This window comes from Triticum aestivum, chromosome 6A (assembly GCF_018294505.1).
Source record: "Triticum aestivum cultivar Chinese Spring chromosome 6A, IWGSC CS RefSeq v2.1, whole genome shotgun sequence".
Classification (NCBI taxonomy): Eukaryota; Viridiplantae; Streptophyta; class Magnoliopsida; order Poales; family Poaceae; genus Triticum; species Triticum aestivum.
Window position 1 is genome coordinate 422654192 of NC_057809.1, and position 14580 is coordinate 422668771.

Consider the following 14580-nt stretch of genomic DNA (forward strand, 5'->3'; position numbering starts at 1 on the left):
TGCATATCATCAACTTACAAAACTGAAGTACAGGAAGTCTTCAAACTATTTTCCTCGAGGGCTTCAACCAACTTTGGTGTGAATATCAAACACATCAGAAGTGACAATGGAACCGAGTTCAAGAATACTGGTCTTGATGACTATCTTGACGAACTTGGTATTACTCACAGGTTATCTGCTCCTTATACTCCTCAGCAGAATGGCGTCGTGGAGCACAAGAACATAACTCTTGTTGAGATGGCTCGCACTATGCTTGATGAATACAAGATGCCTCCTCGCTTCTAGCCTGAGGCAATTGATACTACGTGCCACATCATCAACAGGGTATATCTTCACAAATTCTTCAGGAAGACCTCATATGAATTCCTCACTGACAAGAAACCCGATGCGAGTTATTTCAAAGTCTTCGGTGCTAAATGTTAAATTAAAGATCCTCATCACAATTCTAAATTTGCACCGAAAGCACATGAAGGTTTTATGCTTGGTTATGGTAAGGACTCGCACATCTACAGAGTTTTCAACACCTATCACCACAAGGTTGTTGAAACTGTAGATGTGCGGCTCGATGAGACTAACGGCTCGCAAAGAGAGCACCTACCTCCTGTGCTAGATGAAATATCGCCTGAGGAAACCATTAAGTTCAAGGCTACAGAGGATGTCATTCCTACCGAAGAATCTGCTGAAGAAGTCATTCCAGAATGTGAAGAACATCATGCTGATGCACCTGAAGAAAATGTCTCTGAGGAAAATGCTGAGCCCCCTCACCGTCGTCAACCCGCTCATCCTCGCATTGTTAATGAAGTGCAAATTCAGAGAATCATCAATGACATCAAAGCACCAAATCTACTCACACACTCAAAAGCTTCACATTTGTCTAACTTTTGTGGGCACTTTGCTTTTGTCTCTATCATAGAGCCCACCAAAGTAGATGAGGCATTTCTGGAGCCTGAGTGGATTCAAGCGATGCAAGATGAATTACATCAGTTCAAGCTCGACAATGTCTGGGAACTTGTCAAGCGACCAAACCCACACAAGCACAATATCATCGGCACCAAATGGATCTACCGCAACAAGCAAGATGAAAATGGCCTTGTGGTGAGGAATAAGGCACGGCTAGTAGCTCAAGGCTACACACAGGTTGAAGGAATTGATTTCTATGAAACTTTTGCACCTCTTGCTAGACTTGAGGCTATTCGCATATTACTTGCTTATTCTAACCATCATAATATCATATTATATCAAAAGGATGTGAAAATTGCATTCCTCAATATTAAACTTGAGGAAGAAGTATATGTTTCTCAACCCCCAGGTTTTCAAGATCCAAAGCATCCTGACAAAGTCTTCAGACTCAATAAGGCCCTCTATGGCCTCAAGCAGGCCCCTCGGGCGTGGTATGATACTTTGAAGGAATTCCTCAATTCATCATGAAGAAAGGCTTCAAATCCGGTTCACTTGACCCAACTCTTTTCACCAAAACCTATGATGATGAATTATTCGTGTGCCAAATCTATGGTGATGATATTATGTTTAGCTGTACTAACCAACGTTACACTAACGAATTTGCCTATATGATGAGTGAGGAATATCAAATGTCTATGATGGGAGAATTGAAATTCTTCTTAGGTCTTCAAATTCGTCAACAACACAATGGCATCTTCATATCTCAGGAGAAATACCTCAAGGATGTGTTGAGGAAATTCGGCATGCAAGATTGCAAAGGCATCAAAATCCCTATGCCCACAAATGGCCATCTATGCACTGATGAAAATGGTATTGACTTCGATCAAAAGGTATACCGCTCCATGATCGGCTCTTTATTGTATCTATGTGCAGCTAGGCCAGATATTATGCTTAGTGTTTGCATGTGTGCCCGATTTCAAGCTACACCGAAGGAATCACACCATAAGGCTGTGAAGCATATTCTTCGATATCTAGCTCACACACCAACACTTGGATTATGGTATCCCAAGGGCTCGGCTTTTGATATCATTGGATATTCAGACTCTGACTATGCTGGTGATCATGTGGACCGCAAGTCAACATTAGGCACATGCCATTTCCTCGGACGATCCTTAGTATGTTGGTCCTCAAAGAAGCAGAATTGCGTATCACTCTCTACTTCTGAAGCTGAGTACATTGTTGTTGGTTCGTGTTATGTTCAATTTCTATGGATGATGCAAACCCTCAAGGACTACGGCATCAATGTGAAGAATGTGCCACTCTATTGTGACAATGAGAGTGTCATAAATATTGCTCATAACCCAGTCCAGCACTCGAAGACAAAGCACATCCAGATTCATCATCATTTTCTTTGTGATCATGTGTTGAAGGGCGACATCTCTATCGAGCACGTGAAGACTGAAGAAGAGCTAGCCGGTATCTTCACAAAGCCCTTGGATGAGAAGAGATTTAGCAAGTTGTGGTGTGAGCTAAATATTTTAGAATCTTCGAATGTTCTTTGAAAAGGACACACATCCTAACACTTATGCAAATTGATGAATTAGATGTGCAACACACGAAGTAACATTTTTCTTCAATCAATGAAGACTAACCCTCTAAGTGTGAAGAAATTAACGAATAATTTGATTCGCAGAGCCCTACGACAATTGTACTCGGCGTCTGAATCATTCTTATATGGTGGGTCACGCCACCAACAAAAGTAGAAAATCTTCAAATTTGAGTATTTCTTCAGTTTTGAAATTCCTCAGTTGTTCAAATTCTACAACTTTGCATAGTCTTCACTCTTTCCGTCGTTGTTCTTCATTGGCTATATATATATATATATATATATATATATATATATGAGTTTTCCGTACTCTACAACATTCACTTATAGCTATTTCTTCAAGTTGACTTTTCTGCTAAGTGAATGTGATCAGACCCTTCCCCCTCTATGCTAAACTCAACCCAGTCTGTTCGCAAATTCTTCATATGCGTTCTATTTGAAACCCGTTCGAAATCTTCACCATGTCCTTGTGAGCTGAAGATTTTGCAAACGAAACCTTAAAATATTCTTATCTGAATTTTCGGCTTTTGCCGCTCAAGTCGTTCCGCATCCCACGATAAGACTTATCTATTCATCCACGATCTCACACGATCTCCACCTCACTGTACGTGGGTGAAACATGTCGCTAGGATGAGAAGGGTCAGGGGCACGTTCGTCCAATTTCTTCGGGCAAGCAGTTTTTCACCTCGGCTATAAATACCCCTCACCCTCCTCAGACTTCATTTACCCCGCTCGACCTCAGTCCCCTTGCTCGAGCTTCCAGACCTAGCACCGCCGCTACTTCTATCGTCGCCGGTGAGGAAGAGCTTCACTGCCTCAACCTCGTCGCCGTCGTACTCGCGCCGGCCATGGAAATCTTCACTCTGCCGCGGTCGTAGCTATCTTCCGCCGCCAAGTTAGGGCATGGAAGATCTGAACGGACAAACTTCCCCTCTACAAATCTGATTTCATCATGTTCTTCGTCAAGGGTAAATAAAATTTATTTTTACCGCCCTTGTTGATTCTTTTGTTTTCCTCAAAATCTTCAGAAGGTTTTTATTCTTCAACTTCCTCACACGTAAACACCTCACATACATCTGTTCTTGATCTGTTTCTCTAAGCAACGTTTTTCTTCCAGATTCCTCAATTGTGTGGATTTTACAATCTGCACAACTCTAGAACCTAAGTCAAAGAACGCTTAGTGAAACTCCTCAAGACACCTTTGGTCAAATTCCTCAAAGTTGTTATTTCTGCAAAAACTTCAGAGAACGCATGTGACCTCTCCAAATTCTTCGCACCTATACTCTGTTCACATGTACTCATGTCTGCTACTGAATCACCAGGTTCTCATCAACTTAACTCATTTGCAGCATTCCTCAAAGAAAAATTGCATACCTCGTCAGAGAACTCTATTGTTCAATTTCCTTAGCTGAAGAAAATGGCTGATGGCAAGAAACCTCAGAAGGGAGGAAAGAGATTGGAAGTCAACACAGCGTTTGAGATCCTTGATAACATCTATGTAGGGTACCGCACACCAGCTGAAGAAACCAAGAATGAGCGCAAGGTGCGCATACAGAAGATTGAGAGGAGATGGGCACGGGAATGGAGGGAATACAGATATGTAACTCCCAAATACATGAAGAAATTTATGTTACACCCTCCTTGCCCAAGACCTCCATTGGCACCTGGCCAGATTGCTGATCCCACCAGCCTCAAGCGCGGTGAGGACTATCCTGATGAATGGGCCAAGAGGCAAGCCAAGTTGGCCAAAGTGGCCAAGGAAGCAGTGAGGAAATTCAACGAAGACTCTACTTCTGCTGCTGAGGCGTCTGCTAGCAAGCATAAGAAGGCTATGCCCAAGAAGCCTGCACACAAGCCCAGTGGCTCTGCTTCAATGCCCTCACGTCAAAGCTCCTCAGCAATGCCCTCACGGCCTAGCTCTTCAAAGCCTTCACGGCAAATTCCTCAAGCAGCTCCAGTCCCCTCGGCTACAAAATCTTCAGCTGCTCCTACGAAGTCCTCAGCACCTGTGCACCTCGCCTCGTGCCAAAGGACCACTGGCATCTCAATTGCTTCAGGAGCCTCTACAAGTTCCTCAGCTCCTCTTCAGTCCTCAACAGGCCCTATTTTGCTGAAGACAAAAGCCACTACTGGACGAGGCACAAGGCCAAGTCGTCACAAGAAGCAGGTTGCCTTCCATGTACCGTCTAGTGAAGACGAGGCTGATGATGAAGAATTAGAAGAAATCATCAGAGACAGACATCAACGGGCCCTAGAGCCAAAGGCACCAATGTGCCTCCTTTGCTGGATCCCAAGTTGATCCTGGACTTCATTGACCTCTGGCACAAGGACCCCAACACTCCTATGCCTAACTTCAATCTCACACTTGGCCAAAGTCACGTGATGACCGCCTTCATAGGTGAAGCAAAATGGAAGTTTGAGAAGGCCAGGCAGCTGAAGAAAGCTCAATACAAGAAGGAGCATTTTTTGAAGAAGCATGTTGTAAAAATGACAACTGATGAACATGTGGCCATGCAAGCTAAGATCAAAGGACTCAGTGATGAATTTGACACTTATCATGCAGATTGTCTAGGAGCCAAAGTCAGATTCGTCAGGATGGCGAAGGGATTCACCTCCAATGTTGCAGCCCTAGCACAACAAGGAATTCCTCAGGCCGAAGCATCTGCTCAGCCTACTGAAGAGCATGCCAGCACCACTGATGAAAATCAGGTTGCTGAAGAAAATGAGAGTACCAGGGCTGATGAAGACTGAAAGTGCAACTATCCCTGGGTGGTTTTGGTAATTCCTAACAACATATAGCTCATTGAGCTAATACTATTTCAAGATAAATATTTCAGGAAAGCTCAATGATTGGCATGGCATGGATTAGAAATGTGGACCCCTCAAAATGCTAAGGACAAAAGATTGGCTCAATCTCTAAAGCTCAAGACTCTACTTTTTACCTTTTAGTGATACAAGATCACATTGAGTCCATAGGAAAAGCCAATACTATTAAAAGGGGATGAGGTGTTGCTTAATGGGTTACTTGCTCAAAGTGCTTAGTGATATGCTCCAAAACCCTCAACCACTTTCTCATATCCACATATGTCCGAAACCAAAAGTCAAACTAGGCCCCACCAAAACTTTTCATCCGGCACCACCGAGTTTAGTTGACATAGCCACTGCCACAAAACCCTAGTCTTTTCGGTCTCACTAATAGGGATCTCGGCCTCACCGAGATGGGATTGCAAACTCTATGTTTCCCTTCATAATGTTTCGGTCTAATGGATATGAGCGACCGGTCCCACCGAGTTCGCAATGCAAACTCTCTGTTTCCCCTTCATAACGTTTCGGTCCAACCAAGATGAGCGAATCGGTCCCAGCGAGTTTGCCTGACCAACTCTCTGGTTAGCTTAATACCAAAATCGGTCCCACCGAGTTTGTGTAATCGGCCTCACCGAGATTACATTATGCCCTAGCCCTAATGAAATCGGTCCCACCGAGTTGACATGTCGGTCCCACCGAAAATCCTAATGTTCACGTTTTAAACTGAATCGGTCTGACCGACTTTTCTGATTCGGTCCCACCGAGTTTGGTAAACTGTGTGTAACGGTTAGATTTTGTGTGGAGGCTATATATATACCCCTCCACCCACTCTTTATTCGTCGAGAGAGCCATCAGAACATGCCTACACTTCCATCATACATTTTCTAATAGAGAACCACCTACACTTGTGTTGAGGTCAAGATATTCCATTCCAACCACATAAATCTTGATCTCTAGCCTTCCCAAGTTGCTTTCCACTCAAATCATCTTTCCACCAAATCCAATCTTATGAGAGAGAGAGAGAGTTGAGTGTTGGGGCGACTATCATTTGAAGCACAAGAGCAAGGAGTTCATCATCAACACACCATCCACTACCTTTTGGAGAGTGGTGTCTCCTAGATTGGTTAGGTGTCTGATAACCCACAAGTATAGGGGATCGCACTAGTTTTCGAGGGTAGAATATTCAACCCAAATTTATTGATTCGACACAAGGGGAGCCAAAGAATATTCTCAAGTATTAGCAGCTGAGTTGTCAATTCAACCACTCCTGGAAACTTAATATCTGCAGCAAAGTGTTTACTAGCAAAGTAATATGATAGTAACGGTAATGGTGGCAAAATTAACGGTAGCAGTTTTGGTTTTATAGTGATTGTAATAGTAGCAACGGAAAAGTAAATAAGTGAAGATCAATATATGAAAATCTTGTAGGCAATGGATCAGTGATGGATGATTATGTTGGATGCGATCACTCATGCAACACTTATAACATAGGGTGACACAGAACTAGCTCCAGTTCATCAATGTAATGTAGGCATGTATTCTGAATATAGTCATACGTGCTTATGGAAAAGAACTTGCATGACATCTTTTGTCCTACTCTCTCATGGCAGCAGGGTCCCATTGGAAACAAAGGTATATTAAGGCCTCCTTTTAATAGAGTATCGGACCAAAGCATTAGCACTTAGTGAATACATGAACTCCTCAAACTACGGTCATCACTGGTAAGTATCCCGATTATTGTCACTTCAGGGTTAACAGATCATAACACATAATAGGTGACTATAGACTTGCAAGATAGGATCAAGAACTCACATATATTCATGAAAACATAATAGGTTCAGATCTGAAATCATGGCACTCGGGCCCTAGTGACAAGCATTAAGCATATCAAAGTCATAGCAACATCAATCTCAAAACATAATGGATACTAGGGATCAAACCGTAACAAAACTAACTCGATTACATGATATATCTCATCCAACTCATCACCGTCCAACAAGCCTACGATGGAATTACTCACGCACGGCGGTGAGCATCATGAAAATGGTGATGGAGTAAGGTTGATGATGACGATGGTGACGGATTCCCCTCTCCGGAGCCCCGAACGGACTCCAGATCAGCCTTCCCGAGAGAGATTAGGGATTGGCAGCGACTCTGTATCATAAAACGCGATGAATCCTTCTCTCTGATTTTTTTCTCCCCGAACGTGAAAATATGGAGTCAGGATGGACGTTGGTGGAGCATCAGGGGGCCCATGAGGCAGGGGGCGCGCCCCCACCCTCGTGGACATGGTGTGGACCCCCTGACATTGATTCTTTCGCCAGTATTTTTTATATATTCCAAAAATATTCTCCGTTGATTTCTAGGTCATTCCAAGAACTTTTATTTCTGCACAAAAATAACACCATGGCAATTCTGCTGAAAACAGCGTCAGTCCAGGTTAGTTCCATTCAAATCATGCAAGTTAGAGTCCAAAACAAGGGCAAAAGTATTTGGAAAAGTAGATACGTTGGAGACGTATCCGTGTCACTTGGGAGCCTCCGTCAAGATTGTGGAGTTGAACCAAGGAGTTTGTATGGGCAACGAGATCGCCTACTTTGTGAAGATCTACCCTAGTGAGGCAAGTCCTTCGTGGGCGATGGCCATGGTGGGATAGACAAGGTTGTTTCTTTGTGGACCCTTCGTGGGTGGAGCCGTCCGTGGACTCGCGCAACCGTTACCCTTCATGGGTTGAAGTCTCCATCAACATGGATGTACGATAGCACCACCTATCGGAACCACGCCAAAAATATTCATGTCTACATTGCGTTTGCTCCATCCAAACTCCTCCCTTTACCTTCATGTGCAATGTTTTACATTCCGCTGCTATACTCTTAGACTTGCATGTGTAGGTTGTTTACTTGACTAGTGCTAAGTTGCTAAAACCTGCCAAGACTTAAAATTGGGAAAAGGCTAGATTTTTATTTTGTCAAGTAGTCTAATCACCCCCCCTCTAGAGATAATTTCGATCCTACAAGTGGTATCAGAGCTTTGGTCTCCATTTGCCTTGATTTCCATAGCTTTTGGTGATCATAGCCTTGGTTTTACAACCTAGTAGAGTATGGCGTCTAGCGAGGGAAATTACCACTATAGAGGTCCTTACTTTGATGGTACAAATTTTGCTAGTTGGAAGCATAAGATGAAAATGCATATTCTTGGACATAACCCCGCCGTTTAGGCTATTGTGCGTATTGGCTTGCAAGGTGAATTCTTTGATGGGAGAGAACCGAACCGTGAAGATAGCGCGTTAGAGTTGAAGATGCTACAATACAATGCTCAAGTTTGTGATATTCTCTTCAATGGATTGTGCCCCAAAGAATTCAACAAAATCAGCCGTCTTGAGAATGTAAAGGAAATTTGGGATACTTTGATTAATATGCATGAAGGTACCGACTCCATCAGGGAATCCAAATTGGATGTGCTTCAAAGTCAACTTGACAAGTTCAAAATGAAGGATGGTGAAGGTGTCGCTGAAATGTACTCTAGGCTTGCTGTCAACACAAATGAGATTTCCAGCTTAGGAAGTGAAGAGATGACCGATGGATTCATCATCAAGAAGATCCTAAGAGCCTTGGATGGAAAATATGATACTGTGTGCACATTGATCCAAATGATGCTCAACTACAAAGATCTCAAGCCAACAGAAGTCATTGGAAGAATTGTTGCTCATGAGATGTCACTCAAGGATAAGGAAGAGCTTCACAACAAGTCAATTGGTGCATACAAAGCCTCATGTGATGGTCCCACATAATCAAGTGAGAAACAAGCCTTCAATGAAGAATTGAGCCTAATGGAGAAGAATTTCAACAAGTTTTACAAAAGTAGAAGCAAGGAAAGAAGTTCCAAGTCAAGGTCCTACAATGACAAAAGATCTTCAAGTCGTGAACGTAACTGCTACAACTGTGGAAGACCGAGACACTACTCCATTGAGTGTACGACTCCCTACAAAAGAAGAGAAGATCCTCCCAAAAGAAGAAGTAGAAGAGAAGAATCACCACCAAGAGAGAGAAGGGGTAGATATGACCGTTATGAACGAAGAACATCACGGAGAAGCAAGGATTTGGAAAGGAAGGACAAATCATCAAGGAGCTACACAAAATGAAGACATCAAGCTCACATTGGTGAATGGGTATCCGACTCCGACTCCGATAATCACTCCGAGAGAAGTTATCACTCCGACTCCGAATATACTCAAGATGAAGGTGTTGCCGGTCTAGCACTTGTGTCAACCAACTCCTACGACATATATGAGTCACCAAATGAAGGAATTGGAAGATGCTTCATGGCTAAAGGCCCAAAGGTATCACACCCCAAGTATGTTGATTTCAATAGTGATGAAGATGACTTGCTAGGTGATGATGATTTACTTGTTGACAATTCTAGTGATGAAAACTATGATGAACTTGCTATTAATCATGCTAATCAAGAGAAAACAAATGACGATGATAAGAAGGAGATTGAGCGTCTAACTAAAGAACTAAACACTCTTAAGTTAGCTCATGAAACTACCTTGGAAAATCATCGAGAGCTTTTAAAGACTCATGAGAAGTTACACTTCGAAAAGCTCAACCTTGAGCAAGCGCATGGGTTCTTAAAAGTAATCAATGATGATCTTTGCAAGAAAAGTTCTTCTTACATTGCCAAGCCTTAACTCTTGCCTACTTACATGCCACGAGTTAAATCTAGAAATAAGAGTAAGAAAGATTCTTCTTCTAGTAGTAACAATAATCATGCCAAAACCAATGATGTTGCTTCTAGTAGTTCTCTTGATTCCACTAATGATTCTCTTAGACAAGTTACACTTGAGCAAGAAAATAGCTTATTGAAGGGAATTATAGAGAAAGGTGTTTACAAGAGCCTTGCCGGAAGTTAGCAATTTGAGGAAATTGTACGCAAGCAAGGAAGACACCGGAAGAATCAAGGTGTTGGTTTTGAACGAAAGTTCAATGCCAATGGAGTTGAGTGGGAAGAATATCAATACCCCAAGACGAAGTTTGTTCCTCAACAAGATAAGTATTATCCTACTTCTTTCCAAGGAACACAAGCTCAAGATGGTCTTCCACCACAAGACCACAAGCAAAAAGGGAAGGACAAGCTTCAAGAGGAGATTGATGCATTTGAGGAACCTCCCAAAGCCTTGGTCAAGTGGGTTCCCAAGACTACATCAAGTTCTACTTCATCAAGTACGACTACAACTCCAAGGATTCCCATCAAGATGGTGTGGATACTGAAGAAAAAGAACTAGAAAGTTCTTGAGGGTGACTCCGCCAACATACTTCACTCATATAATTTTGGCAAGGACAAGTGCAAACAACTTCCATATCTTGCACTAGTTCAAGGAGTCACAAACCCTCTTGTTGGTAATACAAGGGACAAGGTAACCTAATGCTTTCATGGACATCATGCTATGTGAAAATCACTCTATGTCTATGGATATCCTTGTTTGTTCCTTGTGGGACTAACCCGTGTAGGTATTGAAAGTGCAACTCACTCCAATGGATTGCTCCAAATGATCTACATCAACATTGAGCATCTACATCCTCAACACCTACATAAAGTCATCATCGACAAAACCCAAGGTTAGTTCATCCCTCTTAGGGGGGATATCAAATCTAGGGGGAGCTTTACTCTAATCAAATGAGCTAAAGCAACTCTAATGGTGTGAACACAACAATGCTTTATGTAAAAGTGGCAGCCCCACTTATGCTTAAACGATGAGTATGACCTACGAAAAAATGTTATCATTTGACTCCTCAATCAATATACTCATATATAGATGACCTAGTCATCGCCAATTACTTGATAGATGCTAGAGTGTTTGTGCATGCTCTTCCACATATTTCATTTTCCATTTTATTGTGTGAGCATGCTGGTTGCATATTTTACTCATTCGAGGACATCCACTTGTAGTTTTTATTGTTTGGAATTTTTCTCTTTTGCCAAGTGGATGAACAAGAATGGCTAAGAACCTCCTCTAGCTATCTATGCTTTTCTCGTCTCAAACTCTATTCATGCTACATCACAAAGTTTGATCAAGTCAGATTTGAACCACTCTATGTGAGGAGCACTTGGAGTCCCCAATTCGTCATAGACTTAAACTTCCAAAACCTCTTTGTGCATTTCGGTATGACCAAGTCATCCACTTCGGTCACATCGAGTTCACTAAGTTGATCCAGGTTTTCAATCTCGGTGCAACCGATTTGAACTTTTCGGTCACACCGAGTTACAGTAACCGCTTGCAATTCTGCATCTCAGTGCCACCGAGTTGTTCCACTCGGTCACACCGACAGGGTCGGGATATATATACTCACGGGTTGAATTTTGGAAATTTATCCAAATCCCTTCACCCCGTGCGTTTCCTTCTCTGCCTCCTCGGGTCTCCGGATCGTCTCCTCACCGCCAGCGACCTCCCGCTGTTGGTCTCCATCGCCGTCAATGGAATTCTGCTCTGTCATTGTCGCCGTAGCGAACTCCGGCCGAACTAGGGTATGAGTTCGACTCTTTGTGCTATTTCCCAACTTTGATTCATAGCACATTACTTTGCCATGATCTTTACCACGTATGCAAACAATCCGTCCAGAAGAAAACATCCTTAGATTATAATTGATTTGAAAATTTAGGGTTAGGTCTCCGCCGGACTCATCTCGGACCGACCAAATTGTAGAAATCGGTCTCACCGATTTGGCTTAGGCCATAGCACATACATTTTCGGTCTGACCGAAAATTGCAAATCGGTGTGACCGAGTTTGATTCTCTGTGAAACCCTAGCAGTCTCGGTGCCACCGAACTGTGACTCGCTCTGAACGAGTTCACTAGTTTAAGTTCCAAAAGCTGCTTCGGTATCACCGAGTTTATCAAATCGGTAGCTCCGAAATGCTTTCTATGGAGAACTAAAACTAAATTTTTAATTCATCTGTTTTGCAAAAACTCTGCACTTTGTGATGCTCATCCACTCTACCTCATCTACATCTATTCACAGGGTCTGCTGTCAGTAAGTTTGCAAAGATGTCTGATTAGAGTGACAGTCAGACGAGGTCTGAGGAACATGTGCAGCTGAGTGAGGGTTCAAATCCCTCAAGCAATTCTGATGATGGCAGCAGGAGCACTCCAAGTAACTTGCCAAAGGAAGCCACCAGAACAAGGAAGAAGAGAACCTCAGATTCAGAGGATGAGGACTATGTGGCTACTGAGGAGGAAGTAAGCTCCAAGAAGAAGGTGCTGAAAAAGGAGTATGGCACAGCTACTACAGTTAAGCCAGGGATGAATAAGAAGGCTCTGGCAAGAAGGATTCCTATGTCAAAGGCCAGAGCCTCTACTCAAGAGACAATGGAGTTCACTCTTGAACCCTAAGAGGCTGGAGAAGGCAAGAATAAAAAGGAGAGGGTCAAGAAGACCACTACCAGAGTTCTAGGGAGATCATCCATGTTCAAGGATCCCGCAGAAGAAGAGGAAGAGGATGCTCCAGCACCCAAAGCTCAGAAGCTTATGGGAGATGCGATTAAGTTAGGGGCTGCAACATCAAAGCCCAAAGCTGCTCCCAAAGCTCAAGCTCAGAAGCCCACTAAGCTTCAAGAGGAACACCAGAAGTATTCCTGCTGAATAGAAGAATAAGGCCCCAGTGCCTGAAGCTGAAGAAGAGGATGATGAATCCCATGTGTTGAGAAAGTTGAAACCCAAGATCCCAGACCACAATGATACTCATCCAGTGGCTGAAGACATGCACATCAGAAAAGATGCTGGACTGAGATTGTGGAGACAGTCTGATCCCTATGCTGTGAGGAGAAGGACTGCAGTTGACTACAGGTTCCACACAAAACAATAGCAAGACTTCTATGAAACTATTTTGCTTAACAAGAAGCCCATTGTTTGTGACAGGAGATGAGTTGATTGGGAATTCATCAAGGATAATGAATATCACTTCTCATGAGTATATGACAGCTTCAAAGCATGTGGAGTAGATGACTTTGTTGGACAAAAGCTCACAAAATGGAATGATGAGCTGATCATGCAGTTTTACTCCACTGCTCACTTTTACCCATATGGGAAGATCATATGGATGTCTGAAGGTACTAGGTACCAGTCCACTGTGGAAGAATGGGCCAAGCTGATAAATGCCCTAGAGGAACATGAGGATGACTTGGATGTGTATGCCAAGAAGAAGAAAGACCACAACACTATGGCAAACATGTACAAGGACATCCCAGACAAAGCTTTGGATACTCACAAGCTTGGATCAGTACATTACTTATTGTCTGGTCTTCCTACCATTAACTGGATTCTAAGGCACACATTGCTACCCAAGTTAGGAGATCACAAGATGATCATAGGGCATTCTATCAACCTGCTACAGCTTTTTGATGTCCCTAAGAAGTTCAAGGTCATGAGTCTGATTGTAGAGACAATCAAGAGGACTGCTGCTAACCAGAAGAGAAGCCGTGGGTATGATCCACGCACTCAGGAGCTCATCAACTCCAAGATGGGCACAGGAACATATCTGTTGGATAAGGAGCATCTACCCTCATATCCTGATTTTGAAGACAACACTGTAGTGATGAATGAGGAGGAACCATCATCAGCTCAAGCATAGGAGAAGAGAGCCAAAGCAAAGGCTAAGAAAGTTGCCAAGATGCCAAGTGTTGAAGAGGCATCTCAAGTTTTCCTGAAGAGCAAGAAAGATCAACTTGCATATCTGATCTAGTCTACACTGAGGATTGAGAAGGGCTTGGCCACCCTGACTCAAAACCAGGAGAGCTTGGAGAGGATCGTAGAAATCAAATTTTATGATCTTGATCTGAAGGTAACTGAGATTAAAATAGTAGTTGAGCAGCTCCAGGAGGAAGCAGAAGAGAAGAGGGAAGGCAACTACTGATGCATTTCAGCGAGTGCCTAGAGGACAGAGATCTGCTACAGTGCATGTTCCTGATACAAGAGCAACAACATCAGCACGAGCAGCTACAACCTCAGTACCACCTCCAACAGCCACTCCACAAGCTCCAACTACATTAACGGATGCCTTCGTCCTTGGAGTTCTCTCTACACCACCTCACGAATACCAAGCCTGAGAGAGACATAGCACTATGCATATTTGAACTTTTTGGTAACTTGTTGCCAAAGGGGAGAAATATGTACAGATCATAGGCTTCGAGAGAGTGTTTTGCTTCTTTGCCTTTGGTTGACCTTTTTATTGTGTGCTTGTGTGAGATACTTGTGTGATCATGTGATTGATCATA